The sequence below is a fragment of the Choloepus didactylus genome, chromosome 3 (assembly GCF_015220235.1).
Source record: "Choloepus didactylus isolate mChoDid1 chromosome 3, mChoDid1.pri, whole genome shotgun sequence".
NCBI classification, from domain to species: domain Eukaryota; kingdom Metazoa; phylum Chordata; class Mammalia; order Pilosa; family Megalonychidae; genus Choloepus; species Choloepus didactylus.
The window spans coordinates 112443325-112456775 of record NC_051309.1 but is presented as its reverse complement, the minus strand read 5'-3'; the positions used below and the strand labels follow the sequence as shown (position 1 = coordinate 112456775).

The 13451-nt window shown below is 42.7% G+C and overlaps 1 protein-coding gene across 7 annotated transcripts in view; it reads left to right on the top strand.

Annotated features, from left to right (window-relative positions):
• Positions 1 to 92: 92 nt before the first annotated feature.
• SLC9B2 (solute carrier family 9 member B2) overlaps positions 93 to 13451 on the top strand; it is an 88048-nt gene continuing 74689 nt past the window's right edge. For 3 of the 7 annotated variants that reach the window (XR_005215925.1, XM_037830360.1, XM_037830366.1), the window contains exons 1-2: positions 538 to 1460; positions 2302 to 2516. The gene's annotated coding sequence lies outside the window, so the exon portion shown is untranslated. Of the gene's footprint in view, positions 477 to 536; positions 1461 to 2301; positions 2517 to 13451 lie in introns of those variants that run through there. The other 4 variants (XM_037830365.1, XM_037830363.1, XM_037830361.1 and 1 more) reach the window with 3 other exon arrangements.

Genomic DNA, 13451 nt, shown 5'->3' with positions numbered 1-13451 from the left:
ATATTAGCAGATGCTCTCTGAGTTCTGTCAGAACTAACTATAAACTATAAAACTTTATAAATTAAAAAAAAAAACAAAAAACAGTAAAATCCCACCAAAAAATTCAATGTTCTCCAAGGTCATGTGGATCAAATCAGGTGATATATCACTGAAGATCATATGACTGAAAAAAAAAAGAAAGAAAAATATATATCATTTGGGTTGCAACAGAAAGCTGGATGTCACTAGAAACTTTTGCAAGCTTTAGGAGAGGAACAGTTCAGTTTAGGAAAATAATCATTCCTTAGATGTTGTGAAGAAGGGTCTTAGAGGAAGGAATCTAGACTTATCCATTCAACTCCACAAGGAAGAAACTGAGAGAGGAAGAATGAGTGGTTTGTGCCCGGTGAAGAAATTTACGTGAGGACAGTCCTGCTAGCCTGAAAATCGGTGATTAAAATAAATCATGAGCACTTGCCTAAAGGAGTGAAAAGCAGGTAAGAAAATTTTTATTTCTGAAGGAAATAAAAGGGTGCGCGCGCGGAGACACGTACAGTTAAGAGGGGGGAAATACAGAGGGAAGAAGGCATGGAAATGTGAGAATTTAATGAAAAAGCATCAAAATGCTGATGTTACGGTTAAAAGCTAAGAAAATACAGCAAGAGGGGAACGCATTAAAAAAGCGATTAAAGGGGGGTAGGAAATGTAAAAGTATTTTTATCTGACCATTGAATTGGTCATCTGAAGAAAGAAGCCTGTTTTTCCCACCGCACCAGGGAAGATACTTGTAAAAATACAACTAAAAGGTGGAGTAAAAATACAAAATTTGGAAGTTGGTTTGGGGAACGATGAACCAAGCAATTGGTTGTCGGGCTACACTCTCCCGTCACCTGAAGACGCCAGCCCTGCGCTTTCTTGCCTGCTCTGCACTTGCTGGGGAACCTTTCCTGGGAGCCTCCCGCGGGAGCGCGCTCCTCTTGAATTCGGAGGCCGAAGAAGCAGCCAGCGAGAATAAACAACTGAAACGCTGCGCGGTGCCGGCTCCGAGGCCCCGGGAAGCGGGCTCGGTGGTTGGGTCCGGCGGGGTGGCCGAGAGGTCAGCCAGGCGCCCCCAGACACGGAGAAGCAACGTGCCCCCGGCATTGCGCGCGGCCCTAGGCCGGCGGCGCGGAAACCTGAAACCGGGTGGCGGCTCCCAATCCCAGACGCGCCGGCGCTCGTTCACCGGCCTCCTCTGGCGCCGCGGGTCCAGGCCTCCCTCCTAGAGGCCGCCGCCTGCGGGTGTGCCGAGAAGGCGTGGTCCCCAACTCGCCGTTATTTGCTAATCATCGCAGCCTCCGGCTCCTCCTGGGGCGATGCTCCGACTGCGTAATCCAGCGCGCAGAGACTGGGTCCGGCTCTACCGATTCCTCTGCAAACCTCTTTTAACCTATTTCCATATCGATCGGGCAGAGCCGATTTCCTGCGCGGGAGACCTTGAGGTGAGTGGCCCAGGGAGAACACTAGGGGTAAATAAAACCGGCGGTCTGGAGACCGGGAGCCAGGGCCCATACCCTTCAGTTTTATACCCAATGACTTTTTGTGTGTGGTTGCTTTGTTGTTAGCTATTGTTAGGAGTGGATTTTTCTAGTTTGTTTTTGTTTTCAAATCAGCTAGAAGGTGTGGATGTTGTGAACTAGGTTAGCACCCCGGAGGTGCTAAGAAACATCTGTTCCTCTGAACATAACCACCTGCGCAAAGAGCAGTTTCAGGGCTCAGCTTTTTTAGTTATCTGGCATCAGTTTATCTCACTCTTGTTGTCTCACCTAGCCATGTGTGTGATATGTTGCCTTAAAAAATTAATCGCAGGAAGCCACCACTTCTTTAGCCTTCCAACAACAAATCTGCACCACCAGCTTTCCGCAGAGGTTTACCAGGTGAACCTGTCTTCTCACTGAAAGGCTAAAACCCCGTTTCCCCACCCTTTTTCTATAATGGGGTTTCCACCTCACAGTTATTGCTGCTATAGTACTCTCTTTAAATTCTGGTCTACTCTGTCTCAAAGGCAAGAATGACATGTTCATTCAGCAAATGTCTATGAGTCTTCTCTGTGCCAAACAGGCATAGGGACAAGAGATACAAATATGAATTAAATACAGTTTCCTCCATTCAGGAGCTCTACATCCAATGGATCAGAATATACTTAAACAAGTAATTAGTACCACGTGATTCAAGCTATACTAATTAATTGAGCAAAGTGACTAATTCACATAATATATTTCCTAGCATATTAAGGTCTTTAGAATTATGACCCTGTTGACTACATTTTTGCCATTTTTCTAGGACTTTCATGGAGGCATCATGTAATAATGTGGAAAAGAGTCAGTGACCTAGTCCCGGGCCCATACCAAAGTTGCTGATGCTGAATGTGGAAATTTGGCATTCACATCCATTCTCTCCTGCCTCTCATGTGCCTGCTTGTCCGGCAGAAACTGGAAAGTAGAAACATTTCCTGGACCCCCTTTCAGCTAGAGTTCTGAATGCTAAATTAGGGTCTGGTAAGTAGATAACTTTTATGAGATTACAAAGGCAGGGGTGAGACAGAGGCCACCTTCCTACTATTTTTGGCTGTTTTCTGCTAGCAGAGTAGGTAGAGGAGATCCAGTGTTGTGGGTTGTTGGGAGACACTTACAGCAGTGGTGACAGTGAACTCAGCCTTGCAGGATCACCAGCTCTATGGCAGTTAAGAGACAATTGAGGGAGGGGGTGAACACATTCTGTGTTCCTTCTCCACGCAACTCCCAGATCCCAGCTTCTATGGGTCACAGTTAAAGAGAATTCTTTTTTTTTTTTTTTTTAATTTTTATTAAAGAAGTTGTGGGTTTATAGAAAAATCATGCAAAAAATACAGAGCCCCATATACTTCCCATATTAACAGCTTGCATTAGTCTAGTACATTTGTTACAACTGATAAAAGAATATTATTACAACTGTGCTAGTCACTATGGTCCATGGTTCACACTAGGATTCTGTTTATGTTGTACAGTCCTATGGTTTATTTTTTTTTTAATTTTTGTTCTAGTAACATATACAGCCTAAAATTTCCCTTTTTAACCACATTCAAATATATGATTCAGTGCTGTTAATTACATTTACAATGTTGTACTCTCATCACCGCCATCCATTTCCAAAACTTTTCCAACAACTCAAATGGAAACTGCACAATTTAAGCATTAAATCTTTCCCTATCCCCTACCCTAACTTTTTGTTGTTGTTGTTGTTGTGCATGTTTTTATTTTATTATTCATCTACCCATACACTGGATAAAGGGGGTGTCACTCACGAGATTTTTACAATCACACGGTCACAGGATAAAAGCACAGGATAGTTATACAGTCATTATCAAAGGTTAGGGCTCCTGGATTACAGTTCAACAATTTCAGGTATTTCCTTCTGGCTAATCTAATACACTAGAAACTGAAAAGAAACATCCATATAATGACTCAGTAATCATAATCATTTGTTAAATCCTAATTTCTCAGTTTCAGCTCCTCCCTCTGATTTGATCATTCTCTCGATCTTCTGGGCCATGACCATTCTAACTTCCTTATGCTGAAAAGGGGTGTTGACATTATGAGGTAGAGGAAAGAAACTGGTTGATGTTCTTGAAGAGACTGGTAACTCTGGGTTTCAGGACTTATTTGGCATAGGAACAATCTGGAGCCTTTAAGTTTCTGAAAAAAATAAATTTAATAGGTAAAACTTTATATAGACTCTTAATTAGCCCAAGGTATTCTTTAGGTTTCAGGAATACCGTTGGTAGGGGCTTGGCATACTTGGCAATTTGCAATATCTGGCTGAAGCTTGCTGTGCCGGTTTGAATGTATTGTGTCCCTCAAATGCCATTATCTTTGTGGTCTTGTGGGGCAGAGATTTGCTTGGAATGTGCCCCACCCAGCTGTGGGTAATGATAATTTTGATGAGATGTTCCCATGGAGGTGTGGCCCCGCCCATTCGGGGGTGGGCCTTGATCAGTGGAGCCATATAAAACATGCTGACTCAAAGAGACTAAAGGCAGTGCAGCTGTGAGTGATGTTATTTGAAGAGGAGCAAGCTTGCTAGAGAGGAATGTCCTGGGAGAAGCCATTTTGAAACCAGAACTTTGGAGCAGACGCCAGCCATGTGCCTTCCCAGCTAACAGAGTTTTCCGGACGCTATTTGCCATCCTCCAGTGAAGGTACCCGATTATTGATGTGTTACCTTGGACACTTTATGGCCTTAAGACTGTAACTGTATAGCCAAATAAACCCCCTTTTTATAAAAGCCAATCCATCTCTGGTGTTTTGCATTCCACAGCATTAACAAACTAGAACACTTGCATAAGAGTAACCTTGAGAAATGAAATAAGCTTCAGTGGCAGAGAGATTCCAAAAGGAGCCGAGAGGTCACTCTGGTGGGCACTCTTACACACAATTTAGACAACCCTTTTTAGGTTCTAAAGAATTGGGGTAGCTGATGGTGGATACCTGAAACTATCAAACTACAACCCAGAACCCATGAATCTCGAAGACAATTGTATAATAATGTAGCTTATGAGGGGTGACAATGGGATTGGGAAAGCCATAAGGACCACACTCCACTTTGTCTAGTTTATGGATGGATGAGTAGAAAAATAGGGGAAGGAAACAAACAAACAAACAGACAAAGGTACCCAGTGTTCTTTTTTACTTCAATTGCTCTTTTTCACTTTAATTATTATTCTTGTTATTTTTGTGTGTGTGCTAATGAAGGTGTCAGGGATTGATTTAGGTGATGAATGTACAACTATGTAATGGTACTGTGAACAATTGAATGTACGATTTGTTTTGTATGACTGCATGGTATGTGAATATATCTCAATAAAATGAAGATTAAAAAAAGAGTAACCTTGAGAATGACCTCTTGATTCCATATGAAATCTCTCAGCCACTGAAACTTTATTTTGTTTCATTTCTTTTTCCCCTTTTGGTCAAGAAGGCATTGTCGATCCCATGATGCCAGGGCCAGGCTCATCCCTGGGAGTCATGTCCCACATAGGGAGGAGGGTAGTGAGTTTATTTGCAAAGTTCTGCTTAGGAAGAGAGAGGCCACATCTGAACGACAAAAAAGGTCCTCTGGGGGAGACTCTAAGGTACAATTATAAATAGGCTTAGCTTCACCATTGCAGGAAGAAGTTTCATAAGGGCAAGCGTCTAGATCAAGGGCTTGGCTTATTAATTTGGGTGTCCTACAAGGAGTTCTTGTAGTCCATATTCCCTGTAATGGCCTCCTGGTTGTGGCAAAAATGGTATATTCCATGGTAGTTGAGTTACCAGTGTTCTTGTAACCGTTACTGGAGGCCCAGCCTGGACTCTGTAATTCCAGCTCTTTCAGCAATCTCGTGAACACTAAATTCCCTGTATAAAATCCTTTTCTGCTTGAAGTTCTTGCAGTGGCTTCTGTTTTCTGCACAAAGTCTGATTAATATGCTAGCTCTGTAACTTGCAAGAGTCACCTAAACCTAATCTCTTTAGACTTTAGTTTCTTGGGATAGGAAGTGAAACCAGGAGGTTAGATCCAGGGGCCTGCAGTGATTTGAATACCTTCAGTTGGACCAGTCGCCAAGTTTCTTACCTGCCTGACCCCTGAAGGCACTGGGTTTGATATTCATAGACAAGAATATCTCTGACATTGCTTGCTCTCCAAGTATAATGTGAAACATTCCTTCATCTAAAATAGTTACATTCTGTTTTAGGTGATGAAAAGTTTTGGTAATGCATAGTCGTGATGGTAGCACAACATTGTACGTGTAATTTATACCCCTGAATCGTACACTTAAAAATGATTAAAATGGCAAATTTTCTTATATTTAAATTACCACATTAAAAAAATAAAAATAAATATTTATGGTAGTACAGATTGTTGAATATCTGGTTCATGGCCTATTTATTTGTTCTGTTGATAGTTTATATGCAGCTAATTCATCAGCATACAAACCCCAATGACAGAACAGAGTTTTCCTCTGGGAGAAAAAGGGTTTACATTTTCCTTTTAACACAAAGCCTGGGAACACAGAATGTGGGAAAATGGACCTACATATATATGCTCTTGTATAAAATACACACATACAAAGGATGTGACCATAAAACAATGAAGAGGTGTTCTTAGTATTTTATAGTCATGTAATGCACCCCAAAACACAATTATGATAAATTCTACAGAGATTTTAACAACCTTACAAAGTTTTAAGTATATGTTGTCAGCAAAATAAAAGCTTCTGTGTTTTTCTTTTTAAAAATCCACTCATTTATTTTTCTGTGTTTTATATGGAAGACCAAAAGGTTTTAATTTACTGGTGTCCCTTATCTGTGCTCTTTAATGCAGAATATGTATGGCTTCCTTCTCAAAGAAGACCATATAAAAGGAATATATTTTTGTTGGAACCCCATGATGTATTTGGCACTGTTTTAGGATTTTCTGTGCCGTAGGCATTTTCATCGTTTTACAGATGAGGAAAGTGCCCGGATTGATTAGGTAACTGCCCAAGATGCCCCAACTATGAAGCAACAGGGCAAGGATTTACACTCGGGTTTTCATGTACATTTTCCTCCTACTGCTTCACATCTTGCACATGATGCTGTAGTTAATAAAGAATTGCACACTTTCCTTTTCACACATCATCGTTTGCTCATGCAGTTTCTGTGCCTGGAATGGTCTTTATCTAATTTCTTTATGAGACTAAGTTATCTTACAAGGTTTGATTCAAGCATTACTTGACTTCAGCCAGACAGGGCAATACCTTCTCCCATCTTGTACAATGCTATTTCTGCATTTGTCACATCACGATTAAATTATCTTAAGATAACACTAGCTGCTATTTAAAAAAAAAAATCCCTCAGATCTCAGAAACTTAAAACAGTAGAAGCTTATTTCTCACTCATATGAAGTCCAATCACGTGTTCAGCTGGTGGCCTTCTACTTAGTGATTTGGGAACTCAAACTTATTTTATATTATGACTTTGCCATCCCCGAAGACCTTGAAGTCTTTAGTTTCTAGGCAGTGGACAGGAAAAGAGAGAGTATGTAGAGGATTGCATGAGAGGTTTCTAATGCACAAGGACTGGAGGTAGCATACATTATTTATGTCCGCATTCCATTGGCCAGAACTCAGTCCCATGGTACACTGACCTGCAAGGGAAGCTGGGAAATGTAAACCATCTGTGTGCCCAGGCAACAGAGGAAACTAGTTTTGGTAAACACATAGCAGTCTCTGTCCCCTTTTAAGGAAAACAATGGCGTTTTATTCATCTTTCTATCTCCTGTGCTCCGCACACACAGAAACCCAGTAAAAGCCTGTTAAACTTCACTGATTGTGAAGGGATGGAGTTGCTATCTCACACGCCTAAAATTAAAGCACTTTAATGTTGTTGCTTAAGAAATTATCATTCCCCTGCTAGACCGCAAGCTCTGAGGATAGGAACTTTGTCAGACTTTTCACTTCAGAATCTCCAGCATAAGGCCAAAGCATAGCAAGAGCTTAATAGGTATTTGTTGAATGATTCCTCAGAGAAAAAACAAAGGAAGAGAAATAGTCTAAATGGAGCTAGGGACTACTCATTGAGAAGGTGACATTTGAGATAGATTGTGAATGACTAGTAGAATATTATAAAGTAGTGAATATTATGAAATGGTGGCAGTGTTTTGCTGTTGTGGTTGTTTTGTTTGTTACATGAGTAGAAATTTAGAAAACAATCAATTGTCTATAAGCCCAACTTTTTTATTTCATGCAAAATTAAAATATTACAGTTGAATTTCAGGGATGCAGAAGGGAAATATACAAATATATTTATATCATCTTCTCTGTTGCTTAAAAGAAGGGTGGTGAAAAATGGCACTCATTATTAAGTACTTAAATGTTATTTTCTGGAAACTTTTGAGAAATATCAATAAAGGCAATGTTCTCATCTTTAGTCCTCTATAAAGATTTTGGACTGCATCAAGAACCCAAGGTGACATGTGTAAGCCAAAGGTTTCTCATCACTGGTTTTCATCGGGGCTTCTCAGAGCTGGCCATGCATCAAAATCACCTGTTGTTTTAGTTAGGATGCTTTTTGGCTACAGGTAAACAGGGTTTTCAACCAAAAGTGCCTTCAAAAATGCAAGTTTACTTTTCCCACACAAGATTCTTGAGGTAAGTGGTTTCAGGGTTTGTTTAGTAGCTCGATGATATCAGGCTTATTTTAGTTTCCCAGCTGATAAAACAAATACCATGCAATGGGTTGGCTTAAACAATGGGAATGTATTGGCTCATGGTTTTGAGGCTAAGAGAAATCCAAAACCAGTACATTCTCTCTTAAGACTGTGGCATCCTGGGGTTGGCTGCTGTTGATCCTTGGTTTTGGCTTTTCTGTCACATGGCAGTGCACATGGTGGCATCGTCTCCTTTCCGTCCTGGGTTCCATTGACTCCCAGCTTCTGGCTGCTCCTGTGGCTTCTTCTGCATCCAATTTCCTGTTTATAAGGACTTCAGCCATATTGGATTAAGGCCCACACCCATTCAGTTTGGCATACCTTGACTAATAACATCTTCAAAGGTCCTATATACAAATAGGGTCACACCCACAGGGCCATGGGTTGGGACTTGAACATGCCTTTTGAGAGAGATATGATTCAATCCCCAATAGTTTGTCCCTTGGACCCCAAAAAGACATGTTCTTCCTACATGCAAAATACATTCATTCTATTACAACCCCCAAAAACCTTAAGCCATTTTAAAACAATGCTAAGCACAGTTTCATCAAAATCAGTTGTGGGTGTGGTCCATCCTGGGACAAAATTTCTCTGTCTGATGGCCCTGTGAAACCTAGAAAGCAAGTTATCTTCTAATATACAATTGTGGGACAGGCATAGAATAAATACTTTCATTCCAGAAGGAAAAAATGGAACGAAAGCAGGGCTTGCAGATCCCAAACAAGTGAGAAACCCAGCAGGGCATTTGATTTTAAATCTGAGAAACATCCACAAATTGATGTTTGGTCCTCCAGGCCTGATAGAGCTGCAGCCCCATCCCTTCCAAGTGCTTGCACTGTGGCCATGCTCTGCCTGAACACTGGGGTAAGGTAGTAGCCCCACCCCCTCTGAGCATCCGAATGCCTGCCAGGTCATCTACAAATGCCAGGACACAGGCCCCACCCTCCTAGGGATGGCAGCTGGGCACTCCACAAATGCTGGAGCATCCCTCCATCTCCAAGCACTGAGTGGCAACACTCTTTCTGAACAACAGGGCACAAGGCCCATATCCTCCAAGTGCGGAACAGATGGATTGTACCCAACAACAGCAGGAGTGGATCTGACCTTCCCACACACATATGGCTGGGTCCACTCTCTTGACCTGAGGAGATAGTTTAGGTCCAGACTTTTGCTTCCATGTTTCTGCCCTTGAAGTCATTCTTCCTTCAATTCATCCCTTCTCTGTCCCTTTAAGCCGAGCTTGGGAGAGGTTCTGCTCACACACATTTTGCACAAACCTTGTCAGGTATGCATGCAGTTCCAGTGGTCAAAACCATCAGACAATAGAGACTTCTAAGGATTCTTCTGGATAACTGCATTTCCAATCCTGAATTCCACTGAAATGGCTGACTGGATCCATGTCAGCCACACCCTCTTTAGCAAAGGGTTATTCAGTTAAACCCTCAATACGGAGCTTTGTCCTCTAGGAACTAACTTCCTAAAAGCTCAGGGAGATCCGTGATAGAGCCACTTCCAGCCCTGATCTCTGAGCACACTATCTGGAGAGGCTGAGAATTTTCCAAAGCATCAATTGCTGGTTTCTTGGGCTTACAACTTCAATCTCCAGTTTTTCTCTCCCCCTTTTCATTTCACTGTAAGTTGCAAGGAAAAACCAGGCTGCACCCTCTACACTTAGCTTGGAAATCTCATCAACCTAATATCCAAGCTCATCTCTTTCAAGTTCTCCCTTCCTTCCACCTGACATCAGATGTATGTTTCCCCAAGTTCCCTGCCACTTTATAACAATGATCACTTTTCTTCCAATTTCCAATAACATAATCATTATTTCCTTCTAAAGCCTCAACGGAAGTAGCTTTGGTGTCCATGTTTCTGCCAACGGACTCTTCAAACAATATAGACTTTCCCTGTCAAGTGCCTCACAATTCTTCCAGCTTCTACCCATTACCCAGTTCCAAAGCTATCTCTGCATTTTAAGGTATTTGTAATAGCAGCACACCTCTTTCCGGTAACAGCACTATTTTAGGTCTCTAGGTTGCTTTTTCTGTGCTAATCTTGACTTTTTCTTCATGGGTAAATGATGGCTGCTAGTAGTCCAAGAAATACGATACAATCCTCTCCCAGTCCCATCCCATCACCCCCACACAAAAGAGGTTTCTCCTCTTGCTTTTCTGGTTTTTTATTAGGAAGGAAAGTCTTACCCATTGCCCCCCAATACCCTTACCTGAAAATTCCTTGGCAAAAATCATTCTGATCCCTAAACCAACCACTGGCAAGGAGGACTGGAGTTACAGAGACTGACTTAGGGCAATATGATTCATTCCAAGGGCTGGGGAATGTACCCACTGCCATTCCTGAACAAATGGCTGTTGGGTAGGTAATAAGTAGTGTCTGTCAAATTCGGGAGATTTAGAAACACTCCTAGGTTCAATCTCTGAGATTCTAGTTTTAGTAGGTCTAGAAATAGTATTTTAGACTTTAACTACATTTGCTCCTAGTGGAGAGAGAGATGAGAGGAGAGAGAGTCTGGTATTGGGTCCCTTCTTACCTAAGAATAATTTCCTTTTATTCATATCTCATTATTAGTGTTTTACTTCATGTTGATTGAACCAAATCAGCTAACTTTATCAGCTGACTGAATATAATAGAAGTTGTTTTCCTTAGGTAACTTGGCCTTTCGTGGTAAGCACACCTACCAGTTTCAGATAAGGTAGTTCTCATTCAGTGAAACATTCTTGGTCATTTAGCAATGATTTGTCAAGGAAAGTTTTAAGCCCTATGCTGCAGCCTGATCTAAATTCTCACTGTAAGGTTGATTTCCTTTTGGAAAATGAGCATTGGATCAGAGTTGATAAGCAGATTCCAGAAACTAGAAAGTTTTTGTATGTTCTATGTAGGAATAACATATGAGATTGTGAGCCTGCACATTCAACACATGAATGAATACCAAATGTAGGAGGTTTTTTTTATTATGATCATTATAGAATATTTAATGAGCAGTCAGAGTGGTATTCTTTCAAATGCATAGATACAACACAATGCAATACTCTAGCAGTAAATATAATTAATAAATTACCCCATTAAATGTCAGACTATCCATATCACAGACAAAAAAATGACAATTACCAGTCTTTCTCCACATAATGGTCTTTTAGCAACAATTCAGTTGATATCGGTAAGCATTTTTACTTGACCAAGAGCCTATGAACATTTACAAATAGATGGTTCTTTTATTTCCCCTGGAATATTACAGAAAGCACTTTTAGACATTTAGACAAACAAAATAACCTGGAAAAGAGAAGGCTGATTTAACAAACATTTCTGTGTATATAAAAGTACATTTACAGAGGAGTTAGCGTTAGGGAGGGCTGAGCGCTGGGTCGAGTTGTGTGGGAGGAAGTGGCCAGTTGAGGGCCTCAGCTGACAGATGGGGGAAGAGAGCAGAGTTAGGGGGAACTTGGGGGGTCAGGGGCAAGGAGAAGGAAGATTGGAGAGGGGACGGGACCTGGAGAGAGCCTGGAAAGAGGACAGCAAGGTTCTGGGCCGAACTGGCCCTGCTGGCTGCTAGAGAGGGCGCAAAGGCACACCTGACCTCTGGGAGGGCCCCGGGGTGCCCGGGTTGGAGTGTGGGAAGGAAGGCAGGGAGTCAGGCGGAGGAGGCTGAAGGGGTACCCACTCATGGAAGGGGACAGGCAGAACTGGACAGTAGCTGCCCTGGAAATGAGTGGGAAGGCAGGCAGTGGGGCGCAGGGCTGCAGGGGGGGGCCAGGAGGGCAGACCTGGAACTGGTGGATAGCAGGAGCCCCTTTTCTTTCCAGACTGAAGGTTGTGACCCCAGCTGGGGATGAGACCTGGTCTTGTGGAAACTGAACTTAGCCTTGCGGGGCTGACAGCATGGCCCAGGGTGGTATGTAATGGTGGCTAAGCCTCCAGCTACAGCCAGGTGGCACTCAGGTCTGACTGTGAGGTGGCAGTGCTCTCCTTTGGACTTTCTCTTCTAGGTTTGAAGCTGTCCTCTTCTGTGAACTCACGCTCTCTTCTTCTTCCCTTTAATTCTTTTGAGGGTATCCATTCTCTTAAAAATTTGCTTCTGGTTAGCTGGTAAGCCCCGGGGAACTAGCTGCAGCTCCTGGTGGAGACAGAATTGCCGCATTCGTTATGGCGATCAGATGGCACCAGGAGAAATAGAGCCCCTGGCCAGTGTCCTGAGTCATAGCAGTGCAGGAGGGGAGCCCTGAAGGAGAGAGCCTGCCTAAATCGATGCCTGCAGATTCAGTTTCCAGAGGCTTAGGAGGAGGAAGCTCTCCAGTGTCATGTTTCCAGGCCTGGCTCAGGATGCCCTGTATTTGGGAGGCCGCCATTAAGGTTTTCAGATGAGCTTATGATTGGTGATCTTTAAAAAAAAAGCAACCCAAGAGCAGATGCACCCTCCCCAGTCTTCAGCAGAGGTATTGGTTTGAATTGAATGTCTCATCCGGGGACCCCAGCCTCCAGACACCCCTACTTTTCTCAGGGGTGGAGGTTTTTTCAGATGCTGCATCTTCTAAATTGAGCCACCCTTCATATTCTTACTACTAGTTCAGTGCTATGAAGGATCGAGAAGATTCTAAGCTGTCAAACATTTTAACGTTGATGCTACAACACGTGATGCCTTGTAGATGAAGCTTGCAGTCAGAGCCCCAGTGCCCTCTCGCCTACCTCCTGCCTGCTTGTCTGCCTGCCTGCTTACCTACCTACCTATGCATTGGTCCAAGGGATTTTTAGTGTGATGATTTAACCTGTGTGTTGGGGAAAGCTGTTCAAGTTCTTAATGGTTAAGCAGAGGGAATATTTAGATGAGACAGACTGGTAAACTGAGGGAGGGTGGGTGGGTGGTGGTCACTGTGTTGTGCTCAATCTTGAGAAGGGTACAAGTTGGTCATCCCAGAATCTGTGGGTTGGAGACACACAGAGATCTAGTTTCGGCCTTCGGAGCAGTACTGCAGATTATCTGCAGTGATCTGTGATTCATCTTGATCTGTGATTCATCTTGCTCCGTGTATTTTTAACTTGAATTTTACTTGATTAGATTTCAGAGTACTCTTGGCATTCAGATGTTAGAGCCCTGAGGTGGGGTTTGGGGGGGGGAGGTTCAGCTTGGCACTGGCATGGGCTGGGTGGGGCGGGAAAAGGGAGCGGTTTGGTTAGGTTTATAGGACAGAGGTTGGGGGTGGTTGAGAATGTGGGTT